Raw genomic sequence first — 16,209 nt, forward strand, 5'->3', positions numbered from 1 at the left:
GAAGGAAAAATCATTAAGGGCTTGCTTTTTGCTGAAGTAATTGTGTGAAAAAGGGGATTCTGTTGGCTAGGGTTGTGGAAGGAATAAGAAGTCGCTCAGCCAGGAGGTCGCCAGCCAAAAACACTGGGGTTTTTCGTTTGAAGACTACAATGCCTGCAACCGCTACCGCTCGTACAGGACTGATAAATGATCGTGTGACCAGCTATGAGAATGGACAAACTGTTTGTGCCCTGAAAACGTACTGCTGTCTTTTTATAATGTCAATTGGTTTTATAACAGTAATTGTTTTAGGCTTTTGGTACCTGGAAGAAGTGCATCCATTCGAAACCTTGTTACCGACTGAAAATGTACCCACTGTTTCTACTCCTTTTGTGCATCTGCACACTTTTATCTCCTAGAGACTCTCAGCATAGACAGAGATACTACAATAATACATTGTTACTTATCATGAATGCTACACGTGCCATTATAAGTCCAACTGTTGGGTCTGTTCGCATTTACCGCAACACAGGGATAAGGGGCTAGGTTGGTATATTCATCCTTTACCTTTGACAACTGCTTGTTATGCTTCTCTTAGAGCACTGCTCTTTGGCCGGTGGAACGATAGCATCTCGGGGAACTTTGATGGTACTAATTTGAATAGTTTTGAGAAACGTGTTCTTACGCCCCAGGGATGCTCGCTTTTCGCGAATAGGAGCAAGCTCAACATTGCTTCTATTAGGCCTTCTGACAGACTGTCTCATCCTTTTCAATCTTTGATCTCTTTCAAAATGGCTCCTATAGGCAATAAGGATGCCATGCCTCCTTCTTACGCTATTAACCATAGCCCCAATTCAGTTTCTTTCTGCATACAGAGGAATGGCACTCAGTCAATGGGAAATTTTAGAGGTTGTGCCAACGTTGCGAATTTGACTGGGGAAGACAGACCTTTGTATGTAGGCAAACCTGTCTACTTTGTTTGAGGTAATGTAGCATTTCACTGGTTACCCAGGGATTGGCAGGGAACTTGTTATTTAGGGATCCTGTTACCCGGGGTATTCATAGCTAGTACTGTAGAAGTTTCAAAGTCTTGTCCGCGGCGGGACGAGAATGGTGACACTCCAGCACAGGTCCTTGGTGATGTAGCGAAATACCTTGTGCCACTTTGGGGGCAAATAGCGAAATCCGAAGATATCAGGAGACTAGCGAGAGTACTGAAGAGAACCATCAACCGGACCACAGACATACTCTATAATATGACATTAGAACAGAAAGCAATAAGGTTAGTAGCACTTCAGAACAGGATGGCATTAGATGTCATTCTGGCTGAACGTGGTGGAGTGTGTAAATTAGTGGGGTCCGCTTGCTGTGTTTTCGTGCCAGATTCCTTCCCAACTATCTTCAAGGCAATACAGAATCTGCACGTCCTTAGTTCAGAAGTGCATGTTCCTGAGGGAAACTGGGATCTTAGTGCTTGGTTCTGGGACTTCTTGCGATCTTGGGGTTGGAATGTGCTTTCGGCCTTACTGATCATTTTGGGAATTCTGTTGTTGCTTTGCTGTACAGTGTATACCTAGTATATGTTCGATGTTAGGGGGATGTTGCGCACAGGCGATAAGTACAATAAGACACAAGGTATACGCCACAGATAAGAATTCCAATGAATATGTTCTGAAGGAAATTCTGATAACCGATCTAATGGCAATAGATATTTCCGATAGTGATTCAGGGTGTATGGACGGTGAGATGTGGAGTTGTTCGTAAAGTGACCAGAAGTAGTTTAGAGCTTGGCATAGGCCAAAAGGAGGGTTTGTCAAACGGAAAATCATATTGTGCCTCCAGTACTGTATGAATATATGTATATTGGCCTACGCCATGCTGCTTATAAGCCACTTGCGAGGAAATCTGCGTTGCAAGGTCTTGACCTTAGATCAGTGTAAACCACCATTTTAGGTCTATCCGCCATTTTAGATTCTGCCTCTAAAGTCACCCTGTGTTCTAAGATGTTGGACAGTGTCATTCCGAATGTAACATGGTCGTCTTGACCTCTGTGTACAAGCTAATATGTAACTTGCCTGCAGGCCACATGTTTGGGTTCATGAACTGAGACCTTGTCCTTCGCTGACCTGTGTATAGAGGATTACCTGTGGCAACGAAGCTAATCCGCAAGCACATGTTAAACACAATGTATTCAAATACCGAAATGTAAACACTTGTTTAACCATATTGTACAGAAATGTTTGAGAAGGCTCTTCGAGAAATCCTAAGACATACTGTTGCCCTTGTGATTTGTTAGTGAATGTATTAAAGGTAAACCCTAAATGTATAGATGTATGAACTTGGCACGAACCCTAGATCTGTGATGTATTAACTTCTATTAACTTGTAGGTGGGTTGAACATCATGTTTTGGACTGCATAAAAGGCACGACTATTCAAATGTACAGTCCCACTCACTGAGCACACCGAACCAAGCTGGAGTTTGCCGTGTTGTACTGAGGGCCGATAGCTATCTGTTGTTTTGTCCTTTGAAACTGTTGAGTATAGAATAAAGATCTTTGTATCATTCTTTGTAACCCGCGTTTGGTGTATTTCCTTTTGGGGTACTCAGCCTCGATATCTTCTTTTTGTTTTCACACACCCCTACCTTCTGACTTGCTACCTGTAACCTAATAAAGTACCTTCACATTTTCTACTTACCTGGTGCAGCGTTCTTCCTGAGACTTACCTGTGTCTCCTGCTGACCCAGAGTATTGTCATCATTCAAGAAAATGTAAATCTGAAGCTTGTGCTGGGGTCCTCATTCTATTGTCTCTGACAAACATTTCCTTTTTGGGAATCAGTTTAAACTTAATCAGTTGCCATTTGTCCTGCCATGGCACACCACCATAAAACAGTGATGGAGGGGCCCGGGTCGTCTGGAAAAAAGGAAGCGGTTGTGTGCTTCCACACACTAAGAACTTAGGTCAAGATTGCTACTGTAGTAAAAATGCTACAGAGCTGCATTCCAAAAATGTTTGCACTTCTCTGATGTCACAGAAGGGGGCCAACCTTATGCAAATCACTCCAATGAAGTCTGATGGGGCAGTACATTCCAAGTTGTAGGCCACGCCTGTCCTATCAGAGAGGCAACGCCTGTCCTATCAGAGACAACGGGCAAACCCACATGTGTTTTGTTCATTTTATCTAGAGGTGAAGTGACCCAGCAACTTTGACCAGACTGTTCCTTTCACAGCAGATGGTGTGAACTGATTGTCATTTTGGCGATCCCTTCTTTAAACACACAGAAGAGCTAAATAATCATGGAAATAATCCTCGCCTGCCCTCAAGGTGTTCCCAGTGGTTAAGAAGTGTTGGCTAAAGCATTTTCACACTTCATTGAACCATCGAGCTGTCCTGGAACCAACACCAATTTCTCTTACCAAGATAAGGGAATTTCCCACAGGCTTACAACTGCAATGTCTTAACTTGTTGGTGGCATTTGGCAACATTGTGAAATGCGATACACAACCAGCCAGGAGCTGTGACTTACTTTGACCTCCCACACTGGTGTTTGCTTCCATTGTAAGTGTCGTCCAATGAGCGAACACATGAAGAAGCCTGAAATCTGATCTCATCTTCGCCCACAGCTTATGTTATCTAGCCAGGGGAGGGACCGCCGCTGGGCTTTCTATTCTTGAAAATGCAATTAAGATACAGTTCTGGACAAGTTTGTGCTACGTGAAGAACGTGTGTACAGGTGCTTCGTGCTGGTGCTACTTGACACAGTTCTCCGTGGCATTGTAGTGACTGAATTTAGGAATGGTATAAAATGAGGCATTCTGCAATCTGACGCACATCTGTGCAAATCACTCAGCTTTCTGTAAATTAAACAAATCAGAAATGTCTGTCTTTCTTTTAATCATCGCCTAGTTCTTATTAGATGAAACATTTAATTGTGTAGTTTTATGTCTATTTTCAAAATTCATTAACAACACAATGCTTCGTCGCTCAGAGCTTTGAATAGGCAGACACAATTGGGGCTGGGGGTGTAGTTGTGTGGATGCACCGAAATTGGGGTCAACGGTTGTGAGACTGCAACTCTTGTAACTGCAAGGATTGGGTGATGTCAGCTCCGCTAACCCCATGCTTTTGTTTTTTATTTTTTAGCAACATTACCTCACTATCACTTATACGTCAACAACTGGCAGTGGCACTGAAAAAATAGCTAGACATGCCCCTTTCTTGTTTGCTCTCTTTTGACTCCTGATGTTAGTACCCATTTGCAGGCCATGCCGGAGCCATGCCTGGAAGTTCGCCTCCACTTCAGAGCAGCATGTGTGGCTTGTTAGCTGGAATGGCCTATTCCAATCTCACAATTCAGGTAGAAGGGTTTTCTCTCCGTTCCAATGATGGTGTGTGAAGGTGGCTGTATCCTGCATCGCCGGTACCTCCGGAATCAGGCAGCCTAAGCGCGTGCTTCGCGGCGCAGGAAACAAGGAGGCAGAGACGGAGCTCCCAACTCAGTGTCTTTATTCTACTCCTCCTTACATCATCTCCCTTCCATCCGGTCCCCACGTCACTTCCCTTCCCACTCCCTCGTCCTACCCCCTCGACACCAACTACATTTCCCGACAGTACACCCCCTCAATTTAAACACTGACAACGTAACTTTACCCCATTTCTTCAATGAGTCTGCGGGGTCTGGTTCGGGCCATTTGTGGATGAAGGTCCCCCAGATCCAGCCTTTCCCGCTAGCCATCCTGCTCTGTTTCATCCGGCCCTGATGCATCTGAATCTTCGCCATCTCCATGGTATGATTTGTCCAAAGCGTAGGCCCCTTCCTCATCCTATGCTCTTTGTTGTCGCACCTGATGTGTTCCTGAGAGTCTCTTAAAGTGCGATGAGTTCCTGGTTACTTGGCGCTGGTCCCCTTCTGCTGTGACGAGGGAGACCTTCTTCATGGTGATGATGACGGGATCTTCATGGAAGAAAGGTTCACCTTTATTGGTCCTAGTGCTAAGATGGAAGGTGTTCATGCCTCCTGCGATCCGCATAGACTTTCATCTTTTCTTTTGCTTCAACATCTCTGTTGCGCATCTCCTGGTCCCCTGAGAGAGACTCTGAGGCACTCTTGTAGTGGGGTAATCTCCGGCCAAGCATGACTTCAGCTGGGCACTTGCCTGTCAAGCTGTGCAGAGTATTCCTGTAGTCCCTAGAGATTTGTAGTGTCTGCTTCAGGTTGGCCATAAAGTGCTCAATCATGCCATTAGCTTGAGGCCATAATGGGGTCACCTTCTTATGTTTAAAACCTATGAATTCCGTTAAAGCCCTGAAGTCTTGACTCGTGAAATGTGGCCCATTGTCTGATTTCACCTGCTTGGGATTGCTGTATGCCATGAAGATTCTGTCTAACATGGCAATGGCATGGTGAGCTGCCGTGGACAAGACCACTTACGCCTTGGCATACCTGGAGTATTCGTCCATTACTGCTAACAGGTATGCGTAGTCTCATTACAAATGCATCCATTGTTTCCCCTTTCGCCTGCTGCGTGGTATGGAATAGATGTGTCTCGTAATCCACAAGGTATGAATGTAAAATAAGTGGCTAGAGCCGTCTTGAGTCCCTGCATTGTGTCAATGGAGTCTGCAGGGAACTCGTCTATGATGTCCCTTGTGGCTGGGCCCGCTGCTAGCTTCAGCAGGCAATGTTGACGTGCATCTTCCACTGGGCCAATCGCCCCTATGTATAAGTCAATGTCTCTGACCCACCTGGCCCATCTGGGACCCACATTGCTGGTGTCCGTCACATCGAAACGCCTGGTAGTAACACTTCCAGGGACTCTGATACTCTCTGATGGCTCTGAGGTTGTGGAGTCACAAGGACTGTAGCTGGGATGTCCTGTTCTGACATGCTATGGGCTCACTGTTTGCTGTCATGCAGTGATCCTTGGTCTCCCTCCCTCAGAGGCCTATTTGACAGGCTTTTGCTTCTTGGACGGTCTCCTTACGTGATGCCGCCGCCTCGGACAGGCACATGCAGCACTCCAGAGCCCTTCTCAGGCTCCTTCCTAAGGTCACCACCGCCCCTCTAGGTCATAAATGGCCCCTCTGGTACACAGTCACACTGTGTGGCGGCCGCCTCTGTGAGGCACAAGCACCGCTGACACTTGGTCCCACCCCTGGGCCTCCACCGACCTCCTAGCACTCAGTGCCACAGCCCTGAGCTTTTTTTCACCTCCTCGAGCTGAGCACTGTCCTCCAGGCTCCTTCCCTCAACAGCCGGAGGCCGCCAGCTCCTCTAGCTGTGTGCAAAGGCACACCCCGCCTTGATCATTGTCACGCACGCGAGCTGTCCCTCGTCGCCAATGTGAAGTTGGCTGTATCCTACATCGTCGTGACCTCTGGGATCAGGCAGCCTAAGCACGTGCTTCACGGCACTGGAAATAAGGAGGCAGAGATGGAGCTCCCAACTCAACGTCTTTATTCTACTCCTCCTTACATCGTCTCCCTTCCTTCCGGTTCCCACGTCACTTCCCTCCCCACTCCCTTGTCCCACCCCCCTCGACACTAACTACATTTCCCGACAGTACATACTGAGTTGCAAACTCAGATGGAGGAGCAAATGAAAACTGTGTACACTAATATTGGAGATCAGTGGAGAAGTTGAGACAATCATGAAAAATGGTAAGTGTGGCACACAACGATTGTCACAGAATCATTAAGTGCATGCAGGTCCCAGGATTAACTCTGGATGTCCCCTAAACCATACCTACTTTTATTTTTCTCGCCCTCTGTCCCTAATTACTTCTGTAGGGGTCTTCAACCTTTGGCTCTCCAGATGTTTTGGACTAGAATTCCCATAAGCCAGATCCAGCATTGTCAATGGGGAGGGACTGTGAGGGCTGAGGTTTAAGTCTTCTGGAGATACAACGTTTGCAACCCTCTGTTCCCCTGCCTTGATAAAACCTGCTCTGTGCCCAGAATTTCTGCATACTCCTCATACCCCCATATCCGAAGTCCCTTGTCAGGATCAAGAATGTGGCCCCTGGTGTTGGAATCTTTCTTGGTCCCTGCTGTTCAATATGTGACAGGGGACATTAACAACTGAGACTACACATTTATGCTCAGGGCAAACTAAGGGGGTCTTCCCCAACTTCCCCAATCAAATGCAAGTGCAATAGAACTATCAGGATAGTCTTCTCCAAGTAGTTCTCTTTTCTGCTGGTTGTTACTACAATTCGCTCCTCCCGGCACTCACATTAATGATGCCGTCTTTAGGGCACCTGGGAGGTAATGCACTTCCCCTGCTGTAGTGTTGTGGGCTCACATGCGTTCTGATCTTTCTCGTTTGTCATGGGTTTAACTTCCATGATGATTCTGTCACCTTCTTCCCCCTCTTCCCATTTCAGGCTCACAAGGTTCTCAAACTCTTGTCTTGCCTTGGTCATAGATGGTTCTGGACCCCCAGGCTACTGTTATAGATCTTGAAAGTCCAAAGTGATTGGCTTCTTGATCGTAGTGGACACAGAAAGATAGAAAGGCCCCTGGAGCACCCTGACCACAGCTGGGAAGCCTGTCCCTTTGAATTCATAAATTTAGCCTTTACAAGCAGATGTGGATTTGGGTGATGTAGCTGCAATTGATGTACCTGTTATTTATCATTCCAGAGACATTAATCAGAAACCCTAAATGTTTATCAAGTATTCCTAAGCCACTGTCAAATAAATTGTTTTATATTCCACTAGGGCATTCCTCACAGATCAGGTATAAGTGGCATTCATCTGGAGTCACCACTCTGGAGATGCAGCTGTTTGGTCTGTCATTACTAGAAAATCAGCATCCATTGGTGAACCATTTTGCTAACTGTGAAAGGGTTTTTGGGTTGATATTTGAATCAATACATGTGGAAAGGTCATGCACAGCTGGATGACTGGACCTTTCACAAGTGTTCATAGACGTAAGGGCCTACACTACCAAATACAAGCAAGCTTCTGCTGAAAGCAATTGGAGTGAACTAGCGCTTAGGGTTCATTTCTTAAAGAGGCTCAAGGGTGAGATCAAGGCCAAATTGGTGTATGTGGAGCAGCTTCATATCATGAACAGATTGTTTGATCTAACTAACCCTTTTGGTTGAGCATAGATTATCAGAGGAAGGCACAAAGACTCAAGGTCCCAGTTGCTTGAAAGCCAAACATAGGACCTACTAACACAACCACCCTCCTGCAAGGGAGGGTTCTCCTAAACCTATGGGAGTAGGAAGTGCTGATTGTCCTCTGACCACAGACTTGAATATGGTTAGAGCTATGAAACCTATAATGTGGTGAAAATGACATTACTTTGGTCTTGTCCAGCATGACCATTGCAGGGAAATGGGTGGGTTCGCCTTTCAGTAAGGGGGAAGTGGTGATCAAGGAAGTCAAAGAAAGGATTCTGCCTGTTGCAACCATTTTTGTATAACTCTTTGCATTTTGGGGGGGCGTGGCTTGGTAGCCATGTGAAAGGACGTGCCTGAACGGGAGCTCCCGCTGATCCGTACATAATCCGACTGATACCGCGCAAGGACCGCTGTGATTTGGCGAAAATTGGAAGACTGTGTACATGAAGTCCGGCTGCACGCGAGGACACATTTTTATATGGGTTCGTAGTGCGCACGGATACTTAAGAGCCGAATGAAGCACTGGCGGCCAGACCTCGACGGATGACAAAATGGCCGCCGCCGCTTGACGAGGAGACAAAGGAGCGGTAGATTGGGACCACAACATACGTGCGCCCTCTCAGTGGCACGAAGGCGGCAGCGCGACCCTGCCCATCTGGGGGGAGCGCCGGACAACAGCGGTGCCTGAGACTGCTGGGCGAGCTGAGACTCTCAACAGAGTCGTGGCGTATGGGCATAGTGCCTCCCTGGCTTGGACCGGAGCGCGATCGGAGGGACGCTCCTGACTGGAGATATGTCGAACAAGCCTCTGAGGGCGAAGAATAAACAGCCCACGCTCGACGAATACGCCAAGACGTCGCCCGGCCTGGAGGGTGCCAGGAGCAAGGATAAGGCTCAGACCAAGGAGATGGCCGCCGGTGGTGCGAACCAGGAGGTTCTCGCTGCGATCGCGGATCTGAAGGCGACGTGGGAGACCAGGCTCCAACTTGCCGTGGCCGAATTGAAAACCGCGTTGGAACTACAGGTTGGGGCGGTGCAGGAGGACGTGAACCTCCTGAGGCAGGATGTGCGGGCCCTGGCTGAGCGCGCGGAAACTTTGGAAAAGGAGATGGGCCCTACTGTGGCGGACTGCACTGCACATAAGCGCGATATCCATGCCCTGGTGCAGCGGGTGGGCAACTTGGAAAGTAGGGCTGAAGAGGCGGAAGGACGTGCCCGGAGAAACAACGTTCGCATCGTGGGCCTGCCGGAGGGGGCTGAGGGCCAGAATCCCACAGAGTTTATTGAGAACTTGCTGCTGCAGGAGATCACTGGGGGAGCCCTGTCGCAGGGGTTTGCGGTGGAGAGGGCGCATAGGGCCTTGAGTAGAAGACCACCGCCGGGGAACCCACCTAGGCCTGTGATCGCCAAGATCCTCAATTATCGGGATCGGGAAAGGATCCTTGAGCACTTTCGTAAAGGGGGCACCATACGGCGAGGAGAGGCGACCATTACTGCTTACCCCGATTACACCTTGCAAGTGCAGCGCAGTCGCATGAACTTTAGGGCGGTCAAGAGGCGATTGCGGGCAGCAGGGTACAAGTATATGTTGCTCTACCCGGCCAGATTGAAGGTTTTCTTCAAGACTAAGATGCTGTTCTTTGACACTCCGGAGGAGGCCATGGGATGGCTCGATGCACAAAACTGTCCTCAGGAGCCAGATGAGCGGACGGCGGATGGAACGGGAAGAGATAAGTGATGCTGCGGGCCCGGTTGGGCGATGAACATTGGGACTGGAATATAGTCGATATGACTCTGTTTGGTAGTGTATGCGTTAGGACTTTGAAACATGGTCCGTGTGCGCGGATACGGAAGTGCGGGAGGGGAGCCTCCGGGGGCTGGTCTTTGTACCCCAGTTTGAGTTTAGTCTAGTCACTGTGTGTAGGGTGACACCCTGTCGGGTTCTCTACTTGGGTTCCAGAGAGAACCGAACACAGGGATGCCTGAGATCCAGGGATGGAGCTGGGCAGTTGGTTGGGTTAAGGGGGTTAGGGGGGTGGGGCGGGTCAGTTTTTATATGAGCCTGGGGGAGAAACTGGGGATGGGGGCCCTTGCGGTAGGAGGGAGGCGAGGGGTCCTGGGAGAGGGATGGGAGCTACGGATGCGTCATGGGGGACCTTAGGATACTAACGTGGAACGTTAGAGGTCTTAACAGTTACCTTAAGCGCAACAAGGTCATGTTGTACCTAAAAAGACAAAGGATAGACATCGCCCTGTTACAGGAGACACATCTGACACGGGATAAGCTGGAACTGGAGGGGAGGAAGTGGAGAGGGACTGTAGTTGGATCCACATATTCTGCCTATGCTAGAGGTGTGCTGATTTGGGTTGCACCACATGTCCCGTTTAAGCTACTTGGGGAGGTTGTGGAGTCTGATGGGAGGCTGGTCATGGTAAGGGGGCTTGTGGAAAATAAAGTAGTGTGCGTAATAAATACCTATGCCCCCAACCGTGACACGGCGACATACTTCAGGACACTGACCACTAGACTGGGTGAGGGGATGGGGGGTCCTGTGATTTGGGGAGGGGACTTTAATTGTGTACTAGACCCCAAGGAGGACAGGTCAGACGACAGGGTGGACAGGCCCAGCCCGGCGGCTAGGGTACTGCAGGCGTTGCTGGTAGATCTTGGCCTGGCAGACGTGTGGAGGACGAGACACCCTGGCGTGAGGCAATATTCACATTACTCGGCCCCACACCAGTTACATACAAGGCTGGATTACTTTTTCGCCACTCCGGACATTGTCGCGGAGTGTGACCAGATAGACTACAGGGCGAGAGTCCTGTCGGACCACTCGCCCCTGGTCATGCGTTGGCGCGAGAGTCCTGTCGGACCACTCGCCCCGGGTCATGCGTTGGCAGCTTTGTCCCCCACGTGCGCGTATTCCAACATGGCGCCTCAGGGCGGAAGCGCTCAGAGATCCAGTCTTCAGAGAAGAAGTGAGGGAGGAGATTGTTGCTTATTTTGAAACGAACACAGGCAGCGTCAAGTCGGCTGGTACTTTGTGGGAGGCCTTTAAGGTTGTAATGAGGGGGGTTGCCATTGCTAAATCCAAAGGATTAATGGGAGGAGTCCTGGCAGATCTGCGTAGAGCCGAGACTGAGTTGGAGAGAGAGCTGGGGGAGGGGGGGACGGACATGGAGGAGGTCATTAAACTGCAACAGAGGTGCGCAGAACATTGGGACAGGCTTTGTAACCTGAATTACAGGAAGTACATTGAGAGGTTGCATGCCGGGGGAGACAAGACAGGCAGACTTCTTGCTTGGCTGTATAAGAGCGAGACCCCAAGATCCCCGATCCGATCAGTTATCACTGAAAAGGGAGTGGAGCAGAACACCCAGGAAGGGGTGAATGGAGCATTCGCAGAATATTATCAAGCATTATATGAGGATCGAGAGGGGGGAAGCCGGGAGGATATAGCGCCGGAGGAGAGAGAAGCAAATCGAACACTGCGGACGTTCGGAAGTAACAGACTGAACTGCAAGGTCTCCCTTTCTAGACAACTATCAGAAGTGTGAAGAACCCCCCTTGAAGAAATAGGGCCATTTGTATTGTATAAATAGAGGGAACCATGTGGATTTCATGTTAAGTGGTGACACTCACCCTACTTGATCACTGTGGGAATAAAACAAGTTCCCATTATTTTTGTCCTGAAGAAGGTTGTATCAATTGAGGGTCGACACATATAGACGTCCCGAAAATAGACAACTGAAACACGTGTAGACCAAAGTCGGCGTGATTAACACACACAGACGGAACCATCAGAACAGTGGATGGAGGACTATTGTGGAATTATGTTAATACAACAAGAGGCCTTTCTATATAAGGCTAAAATATAAATGTTAGTAGTGTGTTTCAAAAAGTAAAAACAGTATGAATGGTAGGAGTGAATCAGTCTGAGTTGAATTGATATTGAATTGTTTATTTAAATGTTTTAACATTATATATGAATTGTTTATAAAAATAAATAAATTTTCGAAATGAAATTTGAACATTTATTGGTATTTATGAAAAAATAAATGTACTAAGCGGCTATTCCCTGTCCGTTAGGTCCAAATCCTTTTTCCTGGTTTTGAGTAATGGATATAGAGGTAGTACTTGAAGACATAGGCCTGCCCAAGATAAGTGACGAAGAGCGAGAGGAAATGGATGCTAAGATCACTCTGGATGAGCTGCAGGAGATTGTGCGGCAGCTGCCCACTTGTAAGGCCCCAGGTGCAGACGGGTTCCCCAGTGAATTTTATAAAGCGTATGGGGAGGAGGTGCTCCCGCCCATGCTGGAGATGTTTAACGAAGCGTTCGAGGTGGGGCGGCTACCAGAGTCGCTCAGGGAGGCGATTATAGTACCGCTCCCCAAACCCAACAAACCGGGGCACGACTGTGGCTCCTACCGGCCCCTGTCGATGTTGAACCAGGACAGTAAGATCCTTACAGCGGTCCTGGCGGCCAGAATGCGGAGGGTAATAGGCAAGCTGATCCATCCTGACCAGACGGGCTATGTCCCGAACAGGAATATTACCCACAATCACAGGCGCCTTCACAGGGTGGTGGAAAAGGGGGGCAGTGATGACAGCGAAATGGCAATAGTGGCGCTGGACGCGGTTAAAGCGTTCGACTCCGTCCGATGGCCATGGCTCCTGGCGGCTTTGGGGCAGTTTGGACTGGGACCATGCTACATGAGGTGGGCCGAGCTATTATATAGTGCGCCTCTGGCTAGGGTCCGTACGGGTGCAGTAGTGTCAGACAGATGGCAGTTAGGCAGAGGTACCAGGCAGGGATGTCCTTGGTCCCCAATGTTGTACATACTGGCCCTCGAACCTTTAGCAGTTTACCTCCGGCAGTAGTATGATCCGGTGGGCATAGAGGTGGGAGGAGAGTGCCATCTTATATCCCTGTATGCAGACGATATGCTGTTATACCTGAAACACCCGGAAGAGAACTTGCAGTATATCTTGGAGGTATTGGAGAGGTATGCCTGGTTGTCCGGCATAGCGGTTAACCCTCAGAAATCCGTATTATTCCTGCTGGGCAGTTATGTGGGGATACCGGCGGAGAGGTTGCCGGTGCTGCGGATTCCGTGGGCAACGAGCTCCTTCCGGTACTTGGGCATTGACGTGTATCACACGACTGAGGAAGAACACAAGTATAATACTGAACTAGCGGTGGGAAAGATTGAGAGGTGTATGAGGTTCTGGGAAAGATTGCCTTTAGCAATGATGGGTCGCGGAGCCATGCTTAAAATGGTGGTGTTGCCCAGGCTCCTGAATTACTTTAATAACATCCCGTATATGATACCTAGGAAGTTTTTCGCCAGGTTGCATAGCGTGTGTAGGAATTTCCTGTGGCACGGCACGCGCAACAGGGTCGCATTATGGAAATTGCAGAACTCTTACGAGAAAGGTGGCGTGAAGCTGCCGAACTTTGAGGCCTATTATATCGCGGCGCAACTGCAATATGTGGCCAGGTGGCTTTCAGATGAGGAGACCCCCGAACATAGGCTGCTAGGGGAAGACTGTTCCCCCTTCTATCTGCGGGAGGTGATTTGGGTGACTGGCTCATGGATGAGAGAGCGTCCTAAGATGCTGGCTCTTGGCAGGAACATATGGAGGAACGCCAGGTTCAAGCAGATACAGCTCTATATTACGCACAGGGCATATATGACCCCCCTTAGAATTTCCAAATTCCTAGGTAGTGGGCGCCAGGCGTGCCCCAAGTGTAACGAAGAGAATGCGGACATGATACATATGTTCTTGGCGTGCCCAGTGATCGCAACTTACTGGGTTGAAGTGGCGCAGAGGCTGGCAGGAAGGGGTATCACACTTAAGGTGGATTCGGCGTGGGCTTGTCTGCTGGGAGGGTATCCCAGGGCGCGTAAGCTTCGACATGTGGATAAACTTAAAGATCTGGCCTATGTGCTTGCCAAACGTAGGATAGCCATGGAATGGAAGAAATGTCACAAGCCGCGAGTGGAGGTCTGGTGGCGGGATCTCCAAAAATGGGCGGATGCTGAAACGACAGTGTGGCAAGATGGCAGTATGGCAGGCGATGGGGAAGAAATAGGCTCTCTCATGGCATGGAAGTTGTTGTTAGCTGAGCTGTTTTGTGCGGGATCGGCCTCGGCTGGACTTGAGAGCGATGAGGCCCCACCGCACGGAACGGACACTGATGGCGAACACTCTACAGGCTCATAGGGGGGAGGGATGGGGATTGCAGTGCCTTACTTTTTGTTCGTTTCGTTTTGTTGTTTGAAGTGTTTTATTTATGTTTCGTTGTAATGTTGTTTGGTTGAGATAAAATAAAAAATATATTTTAAAAAAAAACTCTTTGCATTTATATCTTCTATAAACGTACAACTGAGACACTGTTATATGTCTGAGTTTAGTATATCTCATAAGACAGTGATGCACTGTCCTGTTAAATTTGAAAAATATACATCAATCGAAAAAGGTAAAAGTGCCCCTCATTTTAAGGCAGAAAACATAATTCCTTAGTTACAACTCTCCATTCCAATCAACACACCAGTCTCAATAATATATTTTCAATTTAACAATCCAAAATAATGATACACCATGCAACACTTACAATTTAGAAAAATCACCTAAACTGAGCCAAATTATTTTAGATATGAGTTGATAACTTCAGAAAAACACATAACTTAGCCTACATGTGTTTCACTAAGTGGGTTAGGGATCTAAATATTGTCCTTCTTGCTGTGAGCTTGTTCACAGATTTTTGCTTATTAGATAACTATCTATACGTTCATCAGTATAATACTTTGGTCATCCTTCAATATCCCAAAAGCTTTGTTTTTACAAAAGGTCATTAGAAAATAATGCAAAGGAAAGAATAGAAGGAAAAAAGAAAAATAAGAAAAATCTACTTATTTGAGTAATTAGATTATTATGCTGTTGGTAATGTCATCAATAATTCAATTTGATCATTAATATAGCATTGTCAAATGTTCATGCATTTTAACTCGCACATACCTTGAAAATCATTTCATTTAATGTACTCGATGAGATCTGATACGACGTACAGCCAGTTAATTGGCTCAATATTGAACATTTATTTTTCTGATGATGTTGACCAAGAAAAGTTAGAGAGAAAAGTTGAATTTGTTGAGATAATGATCTTCTTCCTCAAGTTCATTCAAGTTTATTTTCATCATAATTTAAATGTTTTAATATAATTTAACCATAATAAACTGGCCTTTCACTTTCTTTTATAACAGTTACTTGCTGTCTATTTAAATGCAAGATTCTTTTTATTCAATTGTTTATCGTTTATTTTCTTCCAGGTTTTTCTGTCTGTTGATAGAACACTGCAAATAAGTATAAATTATTGTGAAATGCACTGTCTCTATAAAACTGTCCATGTCCCATAATTGCTTCTTATCAGGTATTATAATCAACTGTTCTTATGCTTAGATACAACACATTCATCTGATTTTTGTAAATTGTGAGCATTTCATGCTATAGAATTCATATGGATTGTTAAATTGAAAAGATATTATTGAGATTGATGTGAGGATTGGAATGCGTTGAGAGTTGTAACTAAGGGACTAAGGTTAAGAATTGATGTATGTGTTGCAAATTTAACAGGGCAGTGTGTCACTCTCTTCTGAGATAAACTAAGTGCAGAAATATAACAGTGTCTCAGTTTTGTTGTGTTTATTCAATGCTTTTGACTCGAGGGTTGAGTCACAGTTTTACTGCAGCTCATCATTCTAGTATCTAGCAAGCAATAGAATTAAATAAGTTTCAAATGTTGATGGGTATAGCCCCACACGCCCTGATTAATCTAAATATATCAATTTGTGATTTTGCATATTCTAATCCGGATTGGAACAGTGGAGGGACGTTTGGTTTGTGCCATGGCCATTGTGGACTCCGAGGCCTTGCGCAGCATTATGGACTGCCGATATGCCAGTGAAATGAATTTTCCATTTGTACCTAAGGAAGTTCCCAAACCAGTTACTGCAGTCTACAATTCACATTTATCCTCAGAAGAGATCACCCACCAAGACCTTGCCCTTCCGGTCATATGGCATTGCCA

The sequence above is a fragment of the Ambystoma mexicanum genome, chromosome 10 (genome assembly GCF_040938575.1).
Source record: "Ambystoma mexicanum isolate Mex_15411 chromosome 10, UKY_AmexF1_1, whole genome shotgun sequence".
NCBI classification, from domain to species: domain Eukaryota; kingdom Metazoa; phylum Chordata; class Amphibia; order Caudata; family Ambystomatidae; genus Ambystoma; species Ambystoma mexicanum.